The sequence below is a fragment of the Phalacrocorax aristotelis genome, chromosome 1, assembly GCF_949628215.1.
Source record: "Phalacrocorax aristotelis chromosome 1, bGulAri2.1, whole genome shotgun sequence".
Taxonomy (NCBI): domain Eukaryota; kingdom Metazoa; phylum Chordata; class Aves; order Suliformes; family Phalacrocoracidae; genus Phalacrocorax; species Phalacrocorax aristotelis.
In genome coordinates, this window is record NC_134276.1 from 137,705,798 (window position 1) to 137,730,556 (window position 24,759).

The 24,759-nt window shown below is 43.0% G+C and overlaps 1 protein-coding gene across 4 annotated transcripts in view; it reads right to left on the minus strand.

Annotated features, from left to right (window-relative positions):
- Positions 1 to 22,046, minus strand: part of FAR2 (fatty acyl-CoA reductase 2) — a 155,440-nt gene extending 133,394 nt beyond the window's left edge. Inside the window, exon 1 of one of the 4 annotated variants that reach the window (XM_075111674.1) lies at positions 21,834 to 22,046. The gene's annotated coding sequence lies outside the window, so the exon portion shown is untranslated. Of the gene's footprint in view, positions 1 to 3,686; positions 3,897 to 21,172; positions 21,247 to 21,306; positions 21,420 to 21,833 lie in introns of those variants that run through there. The other 3 variants (XM_075111656.1, XM_075111637.1, XM_075111647.1) reach the window with 3 other exon arrangements.
- Positions 22,047 to 24,759: the final 2,713 nt, after the last annotated feature.

Consider the following 24,759-nt stretch of genomic DNA (forward strand, 5'->3'; position numbering starts at 1 on the left):
CTAGGGTACAAAAGAGCACTTGACTGCATACCACCAAAATTTTCTTGTTATTTACAACATTAGCTTTGAGCTAACACCAACAAGGCAAAGTACACTGTGCTCAAAGGGAACAAGGTGCTTAGGTTTCCTCAAACCAAACAAACGAGAAAGATCAAAATTAAGGCTATACAGAGTTCAGCTGTCCCATCATGATCTTCTTGGGTCGGCTGTAATCGTATTTTACACCAAGGAATAACCCAGAAGATAAACTAAACTACATTTTCTGGCACATTTTGTACCCATAGTGTAACAATTTTTGCAATAAATGAATTGTTATGTAATTTCAGTGACTCTTCCCTCAACGAAATTAAAAAAAAAGAAAGCAAACTTTGCCTTGAATTTAAGTAAAATAAATTGATGGCTTATGCATGGAGAAAATTGCACAATATTTAAGAACCAGTAGGCATCGTCCAACACAACATATATTGTTTTTAACTATAGCTAAGTACCTGTTAGAGACTATGCCTATATTATAGTATTCCTGTCCTTAGTAATACCAGAACAATCCTTGCAGTAGTGTTTTTGTTGAATAGCCAGTTCCCAGAATCCCTGATTACATGTGAATTTTGGTTTTATAGCCTTGATTACTGCAGTGAGAAGACTGAAGATCATGAATTCAAACAGATTTGCCCATATGACCTATTGTTTTCTTATTCAGTGCTTTCTCATGGTTTCTGAGGACATAGTTTATGTTTGCTGAATAGCCGAGCCCAGCAAAACTGGTGCCACTTGAAGATAACAGAATCCAAGCAAAACCACTCTGAAGCTAAATCACAGCATCTATGAGCCGGGCACAGAGGAAGGGTTCCAAGGTTATGTGTTCCCAACTCACCTGCTCAGTTTATAGGCAAATAAAGCAAAATTTACAGTGGAAAAATTTAATGAGAAAAATGACTGTTTACTGCCCAGTTGTATTTACACAGCATTTGATACACTTCTTCAAGCGAGAAAATGAAGCATTTTCAACAACTTCAGAAAACCCTAAACTACTACAGTTGACAACTTTAATACCTGAATAAAACCATTTACATGAGTCAATAAATTGCATCCGGCTTTGTAACACATTTCCCTTCCATTTTGTAGCATACAGGAACTATTACCTACTGGCATTTGGAGGAAATGCAAAGCAGTTTTGAGGTATTGAATCTATCCATTTAACTAACAGGTAGGACAGTACAGTCCCTTTACTGAGGTTTCGAATTATTCTGGGTCATAAGAACAAGCCAACTGCCTCCACAACTAAGAGATTTAATAAGACAGTAGACTCTAATAAACAAAACCAAAGAAAGTTTTGCCTTCAAACTTTGCCAAATTGTGTTTCTGCAGTTCATTGCACTTGCAGCGTGCAGACTGACTTGATTTCATGGTAGCAGGCCACAGAAATGCAGATTGCTGGTTTAATAATGATTTGTGGTTTAGGTTTTTGCTGTTCCTTAGAAGTTATAAAAACAATCCACTTGACGAGGTCAGAATTCAAGACCAAGAAATGTGGTGAGCTGAGCAAAAGTTACATATACAGCCCTATCTTGTGAAGTAAGAGGTAAGAGTTTAGAAAGAACATTGCCACAGTCATGATGTTAACGTCAGAAACATTGTATTCTCTAGCAGGAAATCATAACAAATATTGACACTTGTTTCCCTAAATTATCCTGCACTGTTGCACAAAAAAAATTTGTGTAGCCTGGTTATCAAGTTCTCTGCAACTGTAGTTTTCTTAAACACCTTTTTAAGCCACATAAAAAAAAATTAGTCACCATAAATCAATGCAGATCATTCGTTCTACTGGACTTTCACTGCAGATCTAATCTACAACCTCTAAAAATAATAACAAAATATAACATGACTTCATCCAGGTTATTCCAACACCAATGTGAGAGACAGACTCCACACTAGCATAGAGAAAAGAGGTAATACATCAGGGTATTGTGAAGCATGCATTAAGTTTTCAGATCATGAAGAAAGTAAGCATTCAATGCCCAACATCACATAGCTAGGCTTTGCAGGGAGGCACAACGGGGCTTGCAGCAAAGTCCAGTGTAACGATGTTTCTCCAGCTCCACCAACTCTGACCATCAGGTGTAGTATGGAGCCAGAGAGAAGCCACCCACAAATACAGAATTTTAGGGAAGAGAGATCAACAGACCAAGACTTACACATAAAGCACAAGACTTGACAGACCTGTGTGATAAGCAGCTCACTGCCATTGGGACCCACTTTTAGGTATGTTTTTGCACATAAAAAGTTTTGCCTATGAATGCCACGGTATACTTTGTAATCCCATGCTGGTGTTTATATAAAATTTTGAACAGTGTTCCAAATATGGAGCTGACTGTACCCTTATTATATGTATAAAGTCCATACTGACTGCCGTGATAACTAGCTTGTAACCAGCTTAACTACAAGTTTTAGAGACATTGGTGTGTTCCTGATGACTCTCAGATGTCCACAGGGTGCTGCTGCAAATCACACAGCAACCAGGTTCATTTTAAACGTTTTCAGGTTCCAAAAAACATCTGTGCAACGTGATGCTCCCTAATGATAAAGCATTAGCCATATGCTGCATTCCCTCTCCTTCCCTCCAGAGACACAAGTGATTTTACTTCTACTCGACATGTTTTTATGGCATAACAACAGCCTGTTTTTTCCTTTAGGGTCTAGGACGCCAAGCACATCGAGAGAGAGGTATTACTGGAGCTCTTCTGCAGGGAGAATTTCAGGAGAGGGGCAAGTTACAGCCTGAGGTTTAGATGAGTCTGTTCTCAATAACTCACTAAAAAGAGAGAGAAGGACTGGGATCACCTTAACAGTGTCACTCTGGTACAAGGGGCCCAGGAACACTTCTTTTTACCTACGCTATGTAGACAAAGGTCCTCAGTAAACTGTATCCACATCCCAGACCGAGAGCCTTGAATCTTTCAAATAAAACTCAGTCCAAAGTCTAAGCACAAAGTGGAATTTAAAACAGCCCAAGCCAACAAACCACATACTACAAGACAAACAGGAGCAAATCCAGGTAATGTTACAATTCATTTGAAAGCTATGTGCCTATTGTTCATTACTGCAAACCCTGCTGGGATTTACCAGCTGGGCTGCTCTGAGGTTTGAAGAAATAGAAGATCATATTGAAGGAATTCAAAAGAGCACTACAAAGTCCCAAACAGGTTTATGCTTTTGTTTTTGTAACAATGACCCCTTAACTTCTAGCTGTTGTCACTCTGTATTTTTTATGTTCATTTCATAAATGCTCTTGCATAATGAATAGGATTTAATCAGAATTAGTTTTATGTATTCTAATTTCTATGGGCTTGGGGTTTTATACGCATAGTCTAACAACTAGATTCAGATTCACTAGCTCTAGTCAAATACACTTCACATTCAGACAGCAAATCCAAGATGATAGGTAAAAGGCCCCTAATAGGGACAACAGTGCAGTCACACAAACAGCAGGAGAGGCAGCACAGATGAACTAGCAAACCTAGCCAAATGCAGGCCAACTCCTGCTGAAGTGACCGAGCTGCTCCCAGCTCTGACTTACTGAAAGACACTTGCCTGGATACAGTGCCAGACCAGATAGCCCCAAGCTATTACAGCCCCCCCGGACCCAGACCACACTGCAGAACCACCTGAATTTTGCTGGTTGAACTTACTAGTCTCCCCTAAAGGCTGATGACATGAATCAGTACAACAACTGGAGATCTTCTGCATGTTGCCCCCGAGCCCATTCTGTTCTCATGCCTCGAAGTACGGAAACTCCACAGCTGGCAGAAAGCTTTTGGCTCAGACTGCAGGGGAAAGCTGCAAAGCTGCTTTTGGGCTAGAACTGCCTCTGGGTGTTGAAGAGATGCATCAGCACGGCACTGCAATGAGTTAGCACACACAGGAACTAGCACGCCTCTGTGGCACAGTTGATCTGAAACTGAAAGCTGAGTAACGCGTTCTTCTGAGAGGGTCGTTTCATCGTACAATTTGTATTGCCTCTGCAATGCTGAAGCTCACAGGAAAACAGACATTTCTCAGCAAAGTTCTCAGTACCTGGGCCTAAATCATACATCTGGAGGCCCCAGTGAAGATCGCCAGAACAAATCTAACCTCTTGCTGCCGATTTGTTTCCCACACTCCCTCTTTAGACATCTCTTGTGCATACTTACTCCCTGGTTGCTGCTTCTACTTCTGGATTGAAAACAAATATGAACATACATATTCTCTTATTACCTGAATGAGATTTAAGTTTACTTAAGAAATATTTGTCAGGAACATATTCTCTTTGAAATATATTTTCAAGATATTCCACATGTAAATTATTTCATTTTTTCAGATTTGCCTCCTCAGAGATCTAGACTAGGTTCCAGTTATCCTCTTGTGAACATTTATTCTGCAGAGGCAGAGCCATTGCTACCAAAAAATCTTTCCAGTAAAACCGTTGCAGTGAACGTAGATGCTTAACCTAAGCTGTAACAAACGTATTAAATCCTGAGAGCGCAAAACTCTGTTCATGTCTAGCAATGACTTATTGAAAAAATCATAAAGGAAATTCCCTAGAAATATTCTGTTGACGTTAAAACCAAGGTTTGACGGGGGATGAATTGGAAAAGCAAGTTTTTATTTCATTTTACATTAAGGTGTTCATTGCTAAACACAGATATAATTTATCACATATAGGATCAATGGCAACTTTTGTAATTACAGTCATGGTTTGGACGGAAGTGTTGCTATAGCAATACCAACCATAGGAAGGAAACCCACATTTACTCAGAGCATTATTTCTACATGTCATTATTTTTAATGGCATCGCACTCTAGCAGAAAGGGGTGCAGTAAATCAATAGCAATGCCTATTTTAATCACATAGGCGTAGTTTGGAAAAGTATTTCACAGAAACACACTGAACAAGGAAATGAAAGACCATGACCTCACATTAAGTAAGGTTTTATTTGTTTTAGTTACTCGAGTGTTGTTCCGTGAATCGGCTTACATCAGCTAAAGTCAAGAGTTTAAATCCAGGCTTTCCCAAATCAAATCCTCATAGATTCAGAACATAAAATGTTTTAGGTTTGGATTCCTTTTTTTTTCCCTCTCCTGTTCTCTATGTAATCACAAGCAACTTAAATGACATCTGATACCACTAAACTGGTTTGACTCCCAGCAATCTCAGGTCTGTGGGGTTTCCTGGCTTAGGCATTAAGCAAAAGAAATAGAACTGGTTTGGGACTGGAATCAGCCCTGAAGTGATACAGCCATATTTGCGTGGCCCTACTCCTGATGCAGCTGGCACTGGTGTTAATCTGGGAGTCAGATAAACCACAAAGGATGACAAACACAAGATTGCAATACCTTTTCCTGGCCAGCCTCAAGGAAGGGCTGGTAACCAGGGCACAGTGTGACATTCCAGCCACAGGCTTTTGGCAATGGGACTTTGGCTGTGGCTTTGGGGAACTGGGACTTTGGGCGTCTCTTTCTTGTGCAAAGGTTGACCCCATTCTGTCTGTCTCCACTCCTACCCTGGATTACTGATAAAAATCATACTCCCAGTCATCCTGGCTTTTAGTTCACTATTTTCTCCTCTTTCCATGAGTTGGGCCCTTCAATTAAATCTTGCATTGCTCACAATTGCAGTCAGATTTAAAAGAAGGAATTAAGTCAATTGAAAACAAACAAACAGTCGTCAACACTGACCTGTGAAAACAGATCTATTACGATTCTGACAGTTGATTTTCTCATGTCTCTGTCTTCCTTTTGACAAATTAGTTCAAACAGATTTCTATACATTTCTACAGCTCCTAGCATACCTAGGAATAGAGAAGGAGTAGCTAAAATAGATGTAATTCTTAATAAATAATTCACCTGAAAGAAAAATTACTTGGATTCTATGGTCATGTGAACATTGTAGTTTTCCCAAGGTATGTCAGAAGAGCAGAAAATTTGAAAATGGCCAAGCAATATAAAACCACATAATATCATACAGCATTAAGGACGCCTTGTACATGGATACAGTTCAAGCTATGGTAGGGCGGGAATCTTTGTAGAAGAGGGGCTTGTTGGGAATTGTCCACCATTCCACATCCACCATTGTGGACATACAAATATCACAATCTTACAAAATTCTTCCTCCGCACTGCACAGCCCTGCCACCCTGGGCAGACACTCTGAAGTTAGAATCACAGAAAAGCTGGCTGGAAGGTATGGGATCCCAACCCTGGGACCGGACTAATGTCAGGGGTATGCTGAAGAGGGGAACGCCACGATGTGGCCAAGGTGAGGGGCGGAACTAGGGGAAGACTGGGTAGTCACCCCTTGCTTAGTCCCACAGCCCCAAATGTTTAGACTCCGATAATATGCCTCTGCCACTCCCTACACTGCTTACCAGCTGCCAGAAAATTAGGCCTAAACTTATGTCAAGAGCCCAGACAGTTCCTAACAGAACACCCTGTGGGAAGTATCTAAACCAAATCAAGAAGCTGTCACCCACTCGCAGCTAAACACTAATTAAAAGCATCACCCGTGGTTGAGGGTTTAGTTGTATGACTCCTTTAAATTATAGAAGTGTGAACATTTTCGCTGAACCATGAGGCCTTCCTCCCTCCTTGCCCCACATTTATCTACCCAAACAGCCCCTGTTCAGCTCCAAGAGTCATAGCAGGGTATGCTGCAGTGATTAAGACCCTGGGTACAAAGGTAAGTGGGGACTAGGGGCTTCACACCAGCTATAAAATTGGAGCATGGGAGTAACTCAGTGGAGCTCCCTCTCAGCTGGTCTGAGACTCCTACCACCTTTGACCTTGCCACAGAGTATTGGAACACTGAACCCCATCGTATCCCCACTCCCCCAATTTCATGTATCTTGCTCTACCAGTTTCTCTCTTATTATGTATTGGGCTTACTATATAGGTTAAAGTGACTTAAGGACAGTGGAAAACTTAATAAAATTGTTCTATATGTTAACTGCCTGGCGTCTTGTCAGTGAAGCGCATTAACAGACAGAATCTGTCTTGCTGCAGATAACAATCCAGGAACATGACAGAAGAGACCTCTGCGGATCACCAGTTCAACACACTGCTTGAAGAGGGACTGTCACCAATTCTAGACCAGGTCATCCACAGCTTGGTCCAGTTGAGTCTTGAAAACCTCCAAGGAAAGATTCCGTCACCTCTCTGGATCACACATGAAAAGTCCTGTGCTACTCCCTGGTGAAAAACTTTTCCTAATGGCCAGTCAGAACTTCTCAAGCTACAACTTGTGACAGTTGCCCTTTGTTTTTACAATCTGCCACTAATAAGAATTCAGCTTCATAGTCATGTAACTCCTCTTCAAGCAGTTACTGGCTTCTAAGAGAATGCCCCTCAGCCTCTTTTTTTTTTGGCCAGACTAAACCAGCCCAACTCCCTCAACTTCTCCTCATAGCTTATGGGTTCCATGACTCCAATCACCTTAGCAGTCCTCTGTTGCATCCTCTCAATTTTTTAAACATCTTGCTTTCCATTTAGGGAACCTCAAAACTAACTGGAGAACCACAGTACTCAACAGTGCTGAGGAGGATAACAACTTCCCCTCATCTGCTGGCCATGCTTTTAATGTAGACCACTATGCCGTTTGCCTTATTTGCAATCAAAATGCATCGCTGGCTCATTTTCAACTTGGCAGCCACCATAATATCCCATTGCTTTCCCACAGATGTTCTGTTCAGCCAGTTGTTTCCCAGCCTGTATTGTTGCATAGTTAATCTGCACAGGCACAGAATTTCACCATTATTCTCACTGAACTTCATGAGGTTTCTGATGACCCAAAGCTCAAGTTTCTCAAGGTCCAGCTGAATTGCATTTCTATCATTGGATGTATTAAACACTCTCTCCTGTCACTTTAATGTGATCTACAACTCTTCTCAGGGTGCATTCTGTCTCACCATCTAGGTAGTTAACAGAGATGTAATACTACTAGTCCAATCCCTCACAGGCCACTTGTTATTTGACTTTAATGAGACACTCTGCTATTGAAGACTACACTTCAAACCCAGATATCCAGGCAATTTTCAATCAATCTAACAATCTATATCTTCAGCCCATACTTCCACAGCTTTCTCAGTGAGAGATTATAACAAAAACCCCACTGAAGTAAAAGTCAGGAAATGCTATATCCACTGATGTCCCCTCATCTACATAGTTAGTCATTTAATTACAAAAGGCACTCGGGTTTGTCAAGTACAACATGCCCTTGGTACACCTGGCTCAACTATTCTTGATTACCTTCTCATCTTTCTCACATTTGGAAACAAATTCCCTGAGGACATATTTAGTAATATTTCCAGGGATTGTAGTAAGGCTAACTGGCCTACAGTTCCTTGGATTCTCGTTACCCTTCTGAAAGATGAGTCTAATGATACCCTTTTCCTAGGCTTTAGGGACCTCTCTGCCATCTTTTTTTCATAGATAGTAGAACTGAAATTGCATCACCTGTGCCCTTCAGTATCCTAGCATAAATCCCATCCAACCTGATGGATTTTACTATAACCAGCTTTTCTAAGTAGTTCTGAAGAGTCAAATATTCTTTGCTTCCTTGAAGCACTGCTTAATTAGCTTCTCCTAGGCAATCTTTGCTTTTGTACAAAATCATAGTTGGAATAAGAATTTATCATGCCTCTTGCTCGGTGGGCAACACTGCAAGGTCATCTCTTGCCTGCACGCTGAATTCCACACTGCCTGGGCTCTGAGAACACAGTATTTGTCCTTGCCTCACCATTATAAACAGGAAAGTGCCCTACCCCTCAAACTTAGTAAGCAGCCATCTAGCAAAAAGTACTTCTCACAAGTAGCCAGGGATATTGGAAAGAAGAGAACCCAACTCTTCAGAGCACTAGACCTCTAAATAATGATTAAGTGAGAAGAAGAGAAAGCCGAATAATACCCAGAGCACAAAGAAAAAACTTTTGCCTATACCCTTAACAGTATCTCCAAAATAGCTGAAGGAATGAAGAAAAAGAATAACTCACTGTTCCGATACATGACCTTATACTTGCTTAGCAGGACTAAAATTACTAGGTCTCATTCAGATTCTGCTAGGATGTGGTTCCTTCAGGGGAAGGAGGGAGGCCCAGGAAGACCTTGTAAGGGTCCCCTTCGCTAACATTAGAGATCTCACTGCTGTCTTGACAAACCTGCAAGGTAACCCTCCTGAATGCTCAGTGCAAGACTGCTACATAGCCTTTCCTCTGAATTTACTAGGGACCTACAATCTACTGCAGACTTGTCACTACTTGCTTCTGAGTTGCCAGACGAGAGGACCCAAATGTTCTCTAGAGCGCTGCTGCTAGAGGTCCCACTGCGCTGTTGCCAACTCTCAGTGCTAAGTTAGAACAAAAGAAGGTAAGCTATGTCTACCATATGCAGTTTTTAAACACTACGCCCTACATGATGTGTTAATGCAATGCATTTGTACTGTGTTAAACTCATATTCGTTGCTCACTGTGAAGTGGGAAACAAGTGCAAAGCACCATCTTCATCCTTTTCATTCAGTAAATAGTACACTGGCAGACCTCTCTATCTATGACTTGAAATCTTCATTTGCCTAATTTCTACGTACCCTTGTACCATGTATTATCACTCGTGCCTTTTGATATCCCCCCTTTGCTTTCCAGTACTAATACCACAATTTACACAGAAAATGTACATCTCCAATGAGCACAGGAGTAAACACAAAGTACAGATGCAAGAGGCTTACAATACCAATAAAATCAACATGTTCTAGCAGAAAACATTCTCAAGATGACAGAGACCACTTCACCTGTTGCCCAGAATGTTTTGTTCTCATACCATGCAGTTCTGGTAGAGATATATTAATATGATTTTTATGATTGCCCTAAGACAACAGGACATATTTTCCCTTGCTAACACTACACCAGACAGTTATCTGCAATATATTGAAAGGCTGATTTGAACAATGAAGAAACACTCAACACAAAAAAGTGGCTTCTACAGCTGTAGGTTTACAGCTTATGAACAGGAGGGCAAAGAAAACAGAAAGCTGATATATTTCATCTTAATTTTTCAGTCAGATTCTTTCAGAATTTGCTTTTTAAAGAAACGAAGGTAAATTTTCAAACGGGGCAGAGTAACGAGCTTGATTGGAAAGCTAGCTCTCCTAGTGAAAGGGCAGGAAGAGAAAGTATGGAAAACAGCATTTTAAAAAGATAATGCAATGAAGTACAACCTCTTCATCACAGAATTATAGCTATCCTTGATGTATCTTCCTTGCCTTAATCTTCCTGAACCTTCAAAAAAAGTGTCATATACGGCTAATACCTCCATTGGTGCAAGTGGAACAATCTGGTTTGGTAAGATTTTTGCATAACACCATACAGAATAAAAAACAACTACCTATGGGACACCCTAGTGAAAATTCTAGAATTAATCTAAAGGAAGCTGCTGCTGGCATTTATGAGCACTTTAGACTAAAAGTATACCGGACAGAATACTTTGGGCATTATATTCTGCATGGAGAGAACACAAGGTTGCACGTAGCAGATAAGAATTTCAAAGATGGAAAGACAGACAAAAGAGAAAAAAAAAAGGAGTGCAAGAAGGTGCCCATTTTAGTTCATGAGTCAGCAGTATGGGGTGATATTCATACAAAGCTCTAAAAAAATACCTATAGGGACTTGCATTCACCACATGAAAAAGGATCCTGTTGTCTTGATTACTTCCAGCTATCAGACATAATAAGTTTAGCCTACTCTTGTTACCCATAAGACAAGATACAAGTTTCCAGCTATATATCTAGGAATGCTACAAGACCTACTTCTATAATTCCACTTTTTACTTGTATAGCACTTTAAGGGCTCACAGTCACAATCACATTAGTCACATTAGGTGTAGGCGTATGTGGAAAATAAAAGAACTACTCTCTTTGAAGGCACTATCTCATTTAATGAAAGATAGCTTTACTTTTACAGTATGTGACTGTTTTAACATTTTGAACACATGAACCTTAGACCAGACACGTGTTCCTAGGAAGGACTCCAGATCACCTTACTTCATCTTCCAGAACAAGTGTTATGTAGGTTGCCATGGAAATTAAACACTAATGACAAGCAGAGTACTTGTTTTTTTGATAAATGCAGATTATGTTGCCTAAGAAGACAAGAACTTCCCTATCTTCAAGGATGCAATCTACAGTCGGCAATGGGAACTCTGCTATCGCATATTAGTTTTTCATTTCTCAACACGACTACCCAATTTTTAAGGTGAACTACTGACAGTCAGATGTGCCAGACTATAACCTGTAGAAGCTTAAGTTTAAAATCATATTTAACTGCAAGAGCAAAGCAGAAGCAATCACAAAACAACCTGTCCTCCTACACATGTTACCATCCTGGTCCGGGGGAAATCTAGCCTTTCAGAAAAGTATTCAGTATTAATGCAACTTCAGCCTGTTTACGATTCACCAGCAGAAAGCTGGCTATTGAAATACAACCACTTATTACTTGAAAATCAAAGCTGCAATAAATGTAACATTAACAGGCAAAGGTTTTCCAGGAGGAACCTGAGAAGTAAGACCCCCTCCAAGTGGTATAAGGCACTCCCTATAGAGTTCCCTAGAGGAACTCCTCCAAGGGTATATGGGTAGCTAATGCATCTGCATGCTGTGATTGACTTGCTGTCAGATCAGAGTTCAGTTTTGCATATGTGGTTGGTTCAACAGTGTCACTCAACAGGTAGAGTCCCGAGACCTCATCTTTAAATTTGGGATGCTACCACATCATCTTGGAAGGGTATCGTTTCATCTGGTATTTCACTTGCTTGCTGGAAATTCTTTGTGGGTGAGTTCATCAGCAGTAAGCAATGCCTAATCAGTTATTGAAAAACCCTGAGCTAGCCAAAGCAATAGGTTTCCATTGGTAGAGAATTCAGTATTACACTTTGCAGATAAACAACTGCTTCCATTGCAATTGTATACGGTCCAATATAAATATTCAGCAGAAAAAAAAATACTGGACCAAAACACTTGATACCACATAAATGGAGCATTCTAGTACCAGGAACTGAACTCCTCTTCTCTGCAGATCAACTGACTTGGACCCTGTAGCAAATAGCAACATGCAGGATTTGAGCCAGGTGCCCATGAAGCACTCATTTGAGCATAAATACAAGAGAGCTTCAGAACATGGTGGAGATGGGTTAAATTCTTTTGAGCCACAGGGATTAATACATAGATTAATACATCAGTTTGCCTGATGCTACATAGCAATGAAACGTCAGTGATAGGCCAAAATGAAGGTGAAGTGATAAATCTCAGGCATGAAGTCATCTTTAAGGACACAGTTAGACTCCTTATCTCCTCTGTGAACTTAGTGACAGCAGAACTAGGCTAAGGAAGAAAACAAAACGGGAGAGAATACAGTGATTAGGAAATATGGAAGATGAAAAAAATATTAACTGAGAAACGCATCAAGATCCAACACTTCCCATCAGATCAATATATTGGGTAGGATGCCCTGAAATCTTGAATTCAGTTATAGTAGAAAACATACATAAACAAAATAATGAAAAAAATTAAAACTACTAGTTATGGCAAAAGTTACTGGTTGCCTACAGAACTCTGAAGGTTTTTGCTCCTAGATGACAGGTTTGACTGCTGCATCTAGGTGCAAGATTTGATGGGTGGTTGGATACATACAACAGAGCATGGCATAAACACCCTCGTACCTCTGCACTCCTTGCACTCTCCTCTCTGCAACAGTCTCATCAAGTTTATTTCAGATGCAAACAAAGGCACAAAAAGAAAAAAGTGCAGAGGGTATCACTGACATTTTGTTCCATACTAGGAGTATATTAGCTTAGTCACTTTGCTCTCAAATATCTAATAAAGATAGCAGCAATGGGGGCTTGAAGGAGGTCACCGGTAGAAGACAGTGTCATTCAATGCCTGTAACGCCTTGATCTGGGATCTCATTTCTTCCTGCAGACAGCAAACTGAAGGGCTCCATAGGGAAGTACAAGCAGAACAACATCAAAGCAATAATGTACGTTACTGGAGAAAGGATCATAGGGCACGTAAAGAGCTAGGCTGAAAAGTTCCAGCTGCAGTCACAGGAAAAAGGTGGAATTTACTGCATGCAATGGTATGGCTCCATGGCTATCAGAACTCCAAGTCTGCATAAACAGATCTTTTGTCAGAAAAGCAAGCAAATTGGTTCTTTGCACTCTGCAGGATCAGAAAGCAGTAAAGCAGTGAGGTTGCAGTTATATGAAGCAAGGGTTAACTGAGGGTATAACCCTGTCACATTCAGTTTAGAAATGTGAATACATGAGAGTTTGGGTGTCTTATTAATGGCCTGGGAACCAACAGTCTCAGTCCCTTCATAAAATTTTTGTCTAACAAAAGAGTTGGGTGCTTTACAGCAATGACATTCAATTCAATAGCCAAATGTAATCTAGAAGCAGCCCTGGACTGTGATTTTCCCCTTGACTTACAGCAAGAAGCAATGAATAAGCTGATGTCAGTGCATGCAATACAATTTTTGCTAAGGGCTTCTTCTGTAACAAAATTTCACCCTCAAAGTTGTCCCTAGAATTAGGTCTGAAGAGAATCATGCCATCCATTTTTGTTATCAGCTGGTCTGAAATAAGCCCCATTGACAGTACTGTAAGCATGTACATTTTCAGAAAGTATTTTATGTTGGGCAGGCAAGTCCTTTTCTCTCTCTTTTTCCCCTCCTCTCCCTCATGACAGAGCATTTCTATAGTCCCTACTTAAATTATGGGCATATAACGGGGGAATTTCCGAAGAAACTTCTTTATTTTTGTACTTCAGGAGAAAGATTTTTAATACTAATGCCCAATAAGACTTTGTGTTTGTGAATAAGCAATGACAGGTGGTAAAACAGATGGTTTTGAAAAGATTTGCAGCAGTCACTGGCTCCACTGTCCTAGTGGCTCCACAGGATACTGGCAGAGAAAGCAGTTCCCTGCCTCTCCTTCCCTCACCTCACTCGAGAAAGCCAGCAGCAGCTGACCTCACTGGCTGCCCCAGAGCCAGGAGAGGACTGGCAAAGCTCACCCCCTCACGTTCTTCATCCCACTTCCAAACTGCTTCTGCCTCGCTGCAGAAGCCCAGCCCATCACAAGCCATTGATACAGGCTAACAGACAGGTGATCATCTGACAGGAGCCACAAAACCACCTCTGTGTTTGCTGGTCCTGACCAGGAGCAGAACCGGCAGAGCTCCTGGTTTTGGCAGTCTAGCACTGCAGCTATTCGCCACAGATCACGACCACTCTGCTTCTGGGAGGTGCTTCTGAACATGCTACTTCTGACCACACCAGAGGAGGATATCTAAGAGGGAGCACCACTGAACACTCCAGCACTGAAGCCAGGCAAACCTCTGCTGAAAGCACTAGCTCTTGTTTCTGAAGGAGACATCTCAGATTCTTCAACCCTGCACAACCAAACAAACTTTTACTAGTGGTGAATAACATAGTGACATTAGTGATAGAGTGATACTGCAATGGAGAGTAAAGCTCAGAGAAGCACAATTATTCACCTAAAAACTCATACCAGAGACAGCAGGCAAAAAAATTATTTCATATGTCAATGAGAGCAGTAACAGAAAAGTATCTTTCCAAATGAGCATTGTGTGTTCGGCCAAAACAGTGCTGACTGCTACAGCTACAACCTTCCCCAAGTTATTGTTACTTGTGCTTAGGGAGGAAAGACTAATGAGAAAACAGTGCTAGCTTCAGGCTGTCATTTTCTGCAAGCTTCACCAGCTGTAGCACACCACTAGTTAAAGTCAGTTGTAGCACTCTTGAGATATCACAGTACACCTATAAAGACGACTCAGGCAATTTCATATGCCACCAATTAATCATTAAATGATACCACCTCTGGCTACTATCAAACCCATCTGTGTAGCCCAGTGTTAACTCCATAGTACACCCACCTCAGAGAACCACTTCAAAGACTGCTGTGCTCTGTCCATACCTACACATCTTGTGAATAAATTAAGAATCTATCTCTTAGGATTTACTAAGGTGTATTGTAGGAATTACGCTCCTGAAAAGGGCTGGTTCTACAAAGCACCTCTGCTTTTCAGATCTTCCTCAGAACCAAGTCTGACTGACTCAATGTCAACATAACACTTACTCTTGTTTTCCATTTCTTTACACAGTGTAAGTGTATAGCTTTGTAATAACCTTTCCCTTATTGTTCATCTATAACTTTGTCTACAAAATTGCATTCGATTTACATTTTCATAATTTCACTCACAGTATCAAGGTAGTTTCTGAAGAAATGTTCTAGAGACAGTTGTGACACTGCAATGTATTTACATTCAGTATTCCTTGAATAAGAAAAGGCCCTCCTGAACCATCTACCGCAATATAAATCGACATTCTTTACAGGAGATCAGGGAACCTTTCTTTCCTTCAATCAACAGGGTTTATGATTGCTTTCAGGAAGATAAAACAAAAAAGAGAGTTGTCAATCCATCTGGCCCCAATTTCATATGGGATTGCAGAAACTGTTGTGCAAATCGAGTTTGCTGTAAAGGTGGACACAAGCCATTCAAACCTGGAATCAAAGACTTGTATTTGTTTCCAGAGAACAGCCCATGGTAAAATTGCCTCTCACCTTTGGGCACAATAAAACGTGGATCTGGGCTTGCGTAAGGCAAGGCCGAAAGCAGCTTTAGAAATTAAATTGTAAGCATCCAGGTTTGTGACCAGTCCTGCCATTCTTGCATGCATGAACCAGTCAATAGGTTTTGTGTGTATTCTGTTAACCCCACAGGACAACTTACTGCTTCTCAAAGCAGCTATAGGTGACGGACACTGGCATAATGGGTTAAAAATGAAATGACGTACGAGGAAAACCTATAATATGCATCTCTTACAGGCCCAGCTGCTCCACAATTACTTTCAGCAAGGAGAAAACATTGGAGTTAAACACGATAGTGTATTTTTGTGGCACAAGGTATCTTTTTCTGTGAGTATGGGTGGAAGAATGGAGCCCTAAGCAATTTCCAGTCACTTGAAACTGCCTAAGCATAGGTACACGTACAGAGAAAGCAACTCTTGCAAAAGACAGCTAATATAAGCTTAGATCTAAACACAATTATAGTCACAATAACAGGTATTTTTGCCAAACCTTCAATATGCCTCATGCTTTAACAAAAATGAATGCCGCCAGAGATTTGAGGGAGAGGGGATTTCCAGTTTCCAACAATTATCAAGAACATTATATGCCTACACGCAATTCCTGCTATTGACTATTTCACTGTCTAAAGACCTAATTAGCTGTAATTTTAACACTGTATATCACCCATACAACTACATTTTCTAAAGAAAGCCTGAAAGAAGGCTTTTAAAAAAAAAAAACAACCCCAAACCCAGTCAAAATGTCTACCTCAGATGATGTTAAAAACCTACAAGTTGTAGGCTTACCATTCAAAAATTGGACAGGAAAAAATACAATAAAAGACAGCGTCCACTGTAGTACACTCTTTACTGAGATAACAAATGAAAGTGAAGTTTTGCCAGACATGGCTGCGTATAAAAAGGGCTGAGATGCTAAAAGTGCATGCTGACCCATGGTGGCACTATACAGCAGACTACAGGGACTGATTTACAGAAGCCCAGGAGAGCTCAAGAGAGACAGCAGACTAAGGAAGTGCCCCCCCCGCCCCCTCCATGACTGCTCCCTATCGCTCTGACCATCCCGTGCTGAGAAAAAGGTCTTTAAGATCATCAAGTCCAACCATTAACCTAACACTGCCAAGTCCACCACTAAACTATGTCCCTAAGCACCATGTCTACATGTCTTTTAAATACTTCCAGGGATGGTGACTCAACCACTTCCCTGGACAGCCTGTTCCAATGCTTGACAACACTTTCAGTGAAGAAATTCTTCCTACTAGCCAATCTAAAGCCCCCCTCGTGCAACTTGAGGCCATTTCCTCTTGTCCTATTGTTTGTTACCTGGGAGAAGAGACCGACACACACCTTGCTACAACCTCCTTTCAGGTAGCTGTAGAGACCAATAAGGTCTCCCCTCAGCCTCCTTTTCTGCAAGCTAAACAACTCCAGTTCCATCAGTTGCTCCTCATAAGACTTGTTCTCTAGACCCTTCACCAGCTTCATTGCTCTTCTTTGGACACACTCCAGCACATCAATGTCTTTCTTGTAGTGAGGGGCCCAAACTGAACACAGTAGTGCTCGAGTGCTCAAGGTGCAGCATCACCAGTGCCAAGTACAGGGGCACAATCATTTCCCTATTCCTGTTGGCCACACTATTCCTGATACAAGGCAGGATGCTGTTGGCCTTCTTGGCCACCTGGGCACACTGCTGGCTCATATTCAGCCAGCTATCACGCCACAAACCTGGGCTTTATCAGCACAGGCCATGTGCAAACACAGAGCAAAAATGGGTAATTGTAGCTGAAGTAGTCTGCAATTTAAATACAGGATAAGCAGACTTAGAAGCAACAGAAGTGGTGATGGTATAAATCAGGTTAATGGCAGAACTGATCACCCCAAAACCTGAATTCAGAGCTCTATATCCTGAGCAGAGGGAGGTAATTTTTTAGCTTGCCAGAGTAAGGCCCCACCTCCAAGAATACAGGTATTTGAAACAACTTTTTGTCCTTCAAGTTTCCTCTTTCACTTGGTTCATCAGGTCCTTGAAGAGTATGCCTACACAGAGACAGAGAGGTACTCCTCCTCACTCTCCAAATTGAACAGGTATAAGCCAATACCAATCTGGACGCCATGCAATAGTGTTAACACTGCACTTAATGAGCTCATTAGGCTACAGGTCCATCTTCTTTTTAATCTGGTCCAAATGGGACTCCTACCAAGCACAATGAGGACCAGCCTGCTCTTCCCCCAAGTGCACATCTATGCTGACTCCTCGGTGCATTTTAGTCATGCATTGAGTCAGACACTGGAACTCATCCAGCTGAAAACCAGGCCAACAGCAACAACAAGAGCAGATTTGCTTTTGGCCGCAAGTGATGGTACCAGCACAAGCAAGTGATCAGGAATGCATAGCCAGAGGTGAGGCAGGCAGGTGACCCTTTGGCAGGAGCCCACATTTATGGCAAATTAAAATGACCACTGAACTACTGCCTTTGCCTTGCAGAAAGGCAAGTTTTGGTTAGCCCTAGCACAGCATCACCTTAATACAGGTGAACACCTCCCAGACAAGGACTGCCTTTGTGCAATAGCTTGTTGTGCCAGGGAAGTGAATGTGCTTCACATTATACTTATTTCTAGGTACATCTGGAGATGCCTAACTCTTTCCATGGCTTACCGTTAATAACTTAGATAATGTTAATATCATTGGACAGCATTGCAATATTCAAACTTTCATTTCTTAAGCCTCCTTTGTGGAGCCAGGACCCTTAGGGAATAAGAATGCTATAATTTTTAATAGTAATAATGGGATAATAATGCAGCTACAGAGCAATGCTAACATTAGCCCCCGCAGCAATTATCTCCAACATTTTCCTACAAACACAGCAAAAGCAAACAATATAACAACACAAGCAACAGTCCCCAGATGAGCTGATCACTCATCAGTAAAGCTTCCCCAACCCCATAGAGTTACTCTCCACTGCCCTTCAGCTTCGATGAACTACTCAGGTCTGTGGTATCACCAAAATAAGAGAAGTCTCTCCCCTCTTTCCCATTTCAAAACATATTTTTTTTTTCTCCTTCCCTATGCCTTCATTTACATGATCTGTCCTTGTATAGATCAAAATTACCTGTCATTGGGGAAAAAAAATGGCAAATTGATCAGAATTAGGAGCTTCCTGTGTGGAATATAAGGAAAAAAATTAGACATTTTTTACAATGCAATAGTCTAATGTTGCAGACTGCCCCCTTGGAGCAAGGGTCTACATTGCTACAGGACTTGAAATCAGCAGTATCCAAGAGATTTATGAAGAGATTGGCCACTCTTTGGTGCTCCTCTGCTGTACCATGCAGACCCAATGGCAGTCTCTGTGCCTTTGGTCATATTACCCATGTTGCCTACCACAATCCTTCTGCCCTGTCATTACCCATGTTCTCCATGCCAGCACCCCCACATCTCCCCAACCTCCCCCACCCATCCATCCACCCCCCTGAGATCTAGGTCTCTCAGATCTGAGCTGACTTTGGGGAAAGCATGGGAAGTTTATCAGTCAAAGCTGCCTCCATCACAGAGCCGCAAGCTTTGTGCCTCTGTTAACAGGCCATCCTCTACTACTTTTCTGGCAGTTTACCTCTAGATTCTTCTTTTTTTGCCCCACTGGCATGCTAGGAGTTTTATTTACTCAGACTTCTCTTACATGGTCTTCAAGATGTTTTAAAACTGCATTTCCCCACCACTAATCTAAACAAGCCTTAATAGGGATTAGAATTGAAACCCAAATTGGTAGAACTGAGGAATTTGCAGCTTTGTTACAGTCAGATGCACTTTCAAACATCCTCTAAATATAGTAAAAGGCTGGCCTAAATCTGCTATTACTTCATATTTAATTCAGATACCTTTGAGTGAGTGCATCTCCTCCCCCCACCAAATTTTCTATCCTCATCACCTATGTATTGAAGTTTATGGTGACTTTAACTTAGACAAACACCCCAAAACACAGAGGAAATGTTTTAAAAACTTGTTTCTACAAGACTATAGTTTGTCTGGAGACACAGCAGATCTGGAGATTAAATCACTATATTACAACATGGATTTTACAACTTCTCTAAAGCAGCTATCAGTGTAACAGTTAAACCATGTAGTTACTCTAAAGAGGAGTACATTACAGAGTACTGAACAGAACTTGCACTTTCCCATTCAAGAACATTACAGGTAAACAGGAAACGATGATGCTTTTGATACAGTAGATGCAAATTAAAACAAACTCCAGTAGCAGATGTCTGAACTGCCATCAGTGTCTTATCAAATGGAGATGAAGGTTCCCAGAATGCCAGCACATGCAGAAAGTTACACTCTAAAGTAACGTGCCAAAGCAACGTGAGCTTTGGTATTAAAAGCTTCTGAAGGGCCACACATTTTATTAGACCTTTGGGATCGCCTAATAGTTCAGTTTCACACTTACTTTAATAGAAATACAAGGGAAGCAGGATTAGAGCAGATACGGATTTTGGAGTACACTCTTCTAGCCTAATAATGACCTTCACAGACGGCAAAATCTCAGTCTAAACGAAGATGCAAACTAGTCTTTTGACTGAATTTATAGTGCGATATTTCTGGTTGAAGCAACTCCCATTTAGTTTTACTGCTTCCCACTGCAAGATAATGGTCTGCCTTTAGTTATTCATCTCTCTAGTTATGCCCTTAAAAGGCTCTGTGGCAAACACATAAAAGCAAATTGTTCCGAGTAACAACATTACTGTAAAGGACTATAAGACAAGACAAGGTCACGTGCCTCTAGTTTCTAGAAAACCACGGATAACCTCACAGGGTCCTGTAACAAAATTTGGGTTAAATCTTTGTGGTGCCATGTGGGTGGGTGGGCAGCAGGGACATCCTGTAATATCCCAATCAAGAGACAGAGAACAGCACCAAGGCTCAGAATAAGAAACCCTCCTCATACGACTGAAACTCTAATCTGCTGCTAGTAGCACAGCCTTTAAGAAAAAAAAAAAGCATACATGGACCTAATAGCAGGGAAAACAAAAAAGGGAAGCCTCCCTCAAAATTATATTAGATCTTCCTAATTTTTTTATAGCATCGCACTGAAGATTACCCCTACCCGGAGCAGACCCTGCTGTGAGACAGAGCGGGAGCCGCTCACCGCACTCCTCATTCACAGGGTCGCACTCCGGCTTGAACTTTCCCAAGGAGAAGCCGAAGCGCCGGCGGGGCTGGGGCGGCCGCTCCCCCGGGGCACCGCCCAGCTCCGGGGTCCCGGCCCGGCCCCGCTCCCCGCCGCCCCGGGACGGGGCTAGCCCCGGGGCCGCGGTACCTGCCCGGCACGGCCGGGCCCGGCCGAGCCTCCCGCCACCGCGGCAGCCGCTGCAGCCGGTCCGGCCCCCGGCCGCCTCCCGGGCATCATCTCTCCACAGCGTCGCCGCCGCCTCCTCCTCTCCCCCACCCCCATTTTTCTTCTTTTTCGCTTCCCCCCAATGTCCCCCAGCGGGGTGTTACCTTCAATTACCGCTTTTCCGACCAATTCCTGTTTCCAAACCGCTGCCCCCACCTTCCCTTGTACACAACTCCCGGTAAAGAAAAGGAGGCGGAAAAAAAAAAAAAAGAAAGAAAGAAAGAAAAAAATTACAAACCTCTCCTCCCCCTCTGTGTCTGATACTATATATCCGGCCGGGGGAGGGAGGAGCGGCGCCGCGGCTCTGCCTTCCCCTCAGCCGCCTCTCGCACCGAGCGGCCGCGCGTACCCGGGGAGGAAGGCGGCTGCCCGCCCGGGCATGCGGACCAGCTCAGGCCGCCCGCGCTCGGCTCCGCTCCTCTCCCCCGCCTCGCCCGGCCCTGCTTCCGTGCGGCCGAGCTCCGGGCGAACGGCAAGCGGCGTGGCTCTGCCGCGGGTGGGGGAGAGGGGCCATCCCCGGCAGGACCCGGCCCCGCGCCCCCCGCCTCGGGCCGCTCCTTCGTCCCCGGTTCCCCGCCGCCGCCGGCATCGCCCAGCGGCACAGAGGCAAAGCCACGTTTCGCTGCCCGCTCCCTGCGCAGCCTGCCTCCGCCGCTGCCCCCGTTAGCCGTGCCGCAGGGTACCCGGGCACGCCGCAGCAGCCCTCGGAGGAAGCCAGAAGAGCAGGCGAGAAAAGGCTCCCTCCGGGAGGGCTCCCCTGCTTACCGGCGTGGCGGGGCTCCTCTGCCGGCGCGGCCGCCTCCGGGCTCCCCGGGGCGCTGAAGCCGGGGCGACGCGCAGGGGGCGATCGGCGGCGGCTGCGGCGGCTCCTCAGCGCCTCCCCGAGCCCCTTCCCTGCCCTCGTCCTCCCCCCGCCTCCGCCTGCCACGGAGAGCGGCAGCGCTAGGCGTGAGCGGGCAGCCGGGCTTTGCGGGAGGGAGGGCTGTGCTGCAGCCCCTGCAGGCATCCGGGAGGCGAGAGGAAGCAGCCAGGGAAGGGGGGGAACCGAAAGCTTTCTAAATCCGTGACGAAGGGGCAGGGCAGGTGGTCCCTCGGGTGTCCTCCAAGGTTATTACACCTCCTTCTCTCTTCAGCTTAAAGCAGAATTTACCTCTGTGTTTAAAATGGTCAGGAAGAATGTTGTACGCCAAAACAGAGTTAGAAAATCCGCATATTGAGTTAATGGCACAATTTGTCTTACAAGCATTAGGGAAAAATGAGACATGCAGCATACCTACTCAGCCAAGAATATTGATTTTCTCACTTCAGGTATAGAAGATACACCCTTAGATCTTTTCAACCCAACATGAGAATCAGCAAGGTGTGGTGCTTTTGTATCCTCTTATTACACCTACTGTATGTACAAACATTAACTAATTTTACAAGGTGGTGTTTATCTGTCTTCAGTTTGTTAGTACTGAAAAAAACCCAGCCCCAGAGAGGTTGGGTGAGATGCTCACTGATGACTATTCAGTATCAGAGCTGTCAGCAGAACCGCCCACCCAAAGGCATTAGGTACTACAACCACAGTTGCAGTTCTCCAGCCTCTAGCTCCTTTCCCGAGAAGCTTAAAGGCTACACATGCCTGCTATTTCCACAAGAGCTCCCTGCGCATGTCTGTTAGCACACCTGGGCACTAGCAGTTAAAGCCTAAGATTATGTGGGGTCTCCAAAGCCTTCACAATTTTCACCTCGTTCTGGCTAGTGTCCTTACATGGCACGTCCCACTAACTCTTGATGTGACACCTGGGCACAGGGCTCTAAGACCATTGTGGACCATAAAAGTCCAAATTGCCCAGGGCACAAGATCTATGTGAACTGCTCTCCACACTACACCTACAGACTTGGAGTAGGGATATATGTGTGGGGTCAGATCGAGCTGTTCAGGGAATTCACCCCATACAAAGGGGCGGGATGTAGAGTATGTTGGCTTCATCATTTGTATAGATGGAAGAAAGGCTACTGCCTTCACAAATGAGTAGATGCCATCTCAATGGGTTGGAGCACTCAACAGGGCACCAAGACGGGGAACAAGTACACAGAGATGTGAATTAGAAGAATAGGCAATCAGGGGTGGCTTTATTTGAAGACCATGATCTTGTAGTCTGAAATAAAAACAGAAGGAAAGTTTCTGGGAAGAGCAGAATGAGAGACAATTATTGCTAGCATTATCTTTCAGGATGCTGAATAGAGAGCTTGATAACCATCAGTTCTTGAAGAAACTCTTTCAAGAGACATTGCATGGGAGAGAAAGTGCGTTCAAATCTATGAACCTGTAGAAATTCCTTTGTGAAGTTTTGAAAAAGCAGGCAGGCCTGAAGAACAGTTCCCAGCTCAGAGCCAAGTAGGACATTAAACAGGTAGTGTGTCAGAGACAGTTCGTGACAGCTTCCCAGAAATCTCTAGAAAAAAAGCTGAGGGGATAATTTGGTTAAGGAGGTGAAGAAACAGGAAAGAATCATTACAACAGTGCCAACCGGAGAAGGCTACCCCTTGAACCAATGAATTGAAGGTAGTAATGCAGAACTCAAATCTGTCAAGTGCTGGGGGAGATCTAGAGGTTTGGCTGAAAAAACTGCCTTTTAGCTAGTTAAAGTAGTACATCACAAACACTTAAAAGGAGTAAAAAATGTAAACTCTCCAAGGTACTCTGCCCTCAGAGAAAAATAGGAGCGATTAGCCTTCATTGTTTTTTCTTGAGTAACGCTCTTAATTCCATCATTAATTGCAGTGACTGAGCTGGAGAAGCCCAGCCCTTGCAAGCCTGGGACTTCAGGGCATACCACAAGGATGAGACATGAGTTTGAAACCGATTTTGCTAGAGGTTGCATACACCTGAACATCTATCCAAAGCACTATAAGGAAGATGTAAAAGTAGGACAGTTGAATTGTACATCAAACTACCATTAAACGATTTGATGCAAAACTGCTTAAGGGAAGTTGCCTGACGAGGGTCCATGAAGCGGGTATTGGAAGAATCAGAACAGCACTTCCCTCACTTCCTTTGACAATGTGCCCCAACTCCATGCCTAATGGATTACTGAGGGGCAGAAGATGAGGATGAAAGAGCTGAATGTTTGAAACACATAGCTGAATATCTTTGGGACAGAGTAGCCTCGGTAGAAAACTCCTCATCTTTTATGGATGCTGAACTAAGGAACCTCACAGAAATCAGGGAAGGTTGAGTGGCTTAATTCCTTTAAGGCCAGTCAATACTCTTTCTGTTGCAATTGCAGATCTGTACCAGACACAATGATGCCTTACTGTAACCTGTTGACACAGTCTTACCCAGTGTCTCATTTCAACACAGGCCAAAGAACAAACATCACGTGGTGAGGACTTGTGGTTCTTTCCCCCTTCATGTGCTAAAATCAGGAGTATGGTTTAGGTATGAAAAGTTTTGTTTCAATAGCCTATGGGTTCAAAATGAAGTGTACCTTTTTTTGCAGGTTTAAGAGTGCCTACTGTCTCCTTGAAAAAACAAAACAAAACAAATTTTTTCCTCAATCTTGTTTTACACACCTTTACATCATTCAAAAAATAGAGACCTCAAGAGAATGTCAACAAAGCCTTAGGAGCACAAAACCAGGGAAGCACTTAAACAGAGTAATAATTTAAATACCTAACAACAAACCTCAAGTCATTCACAGGC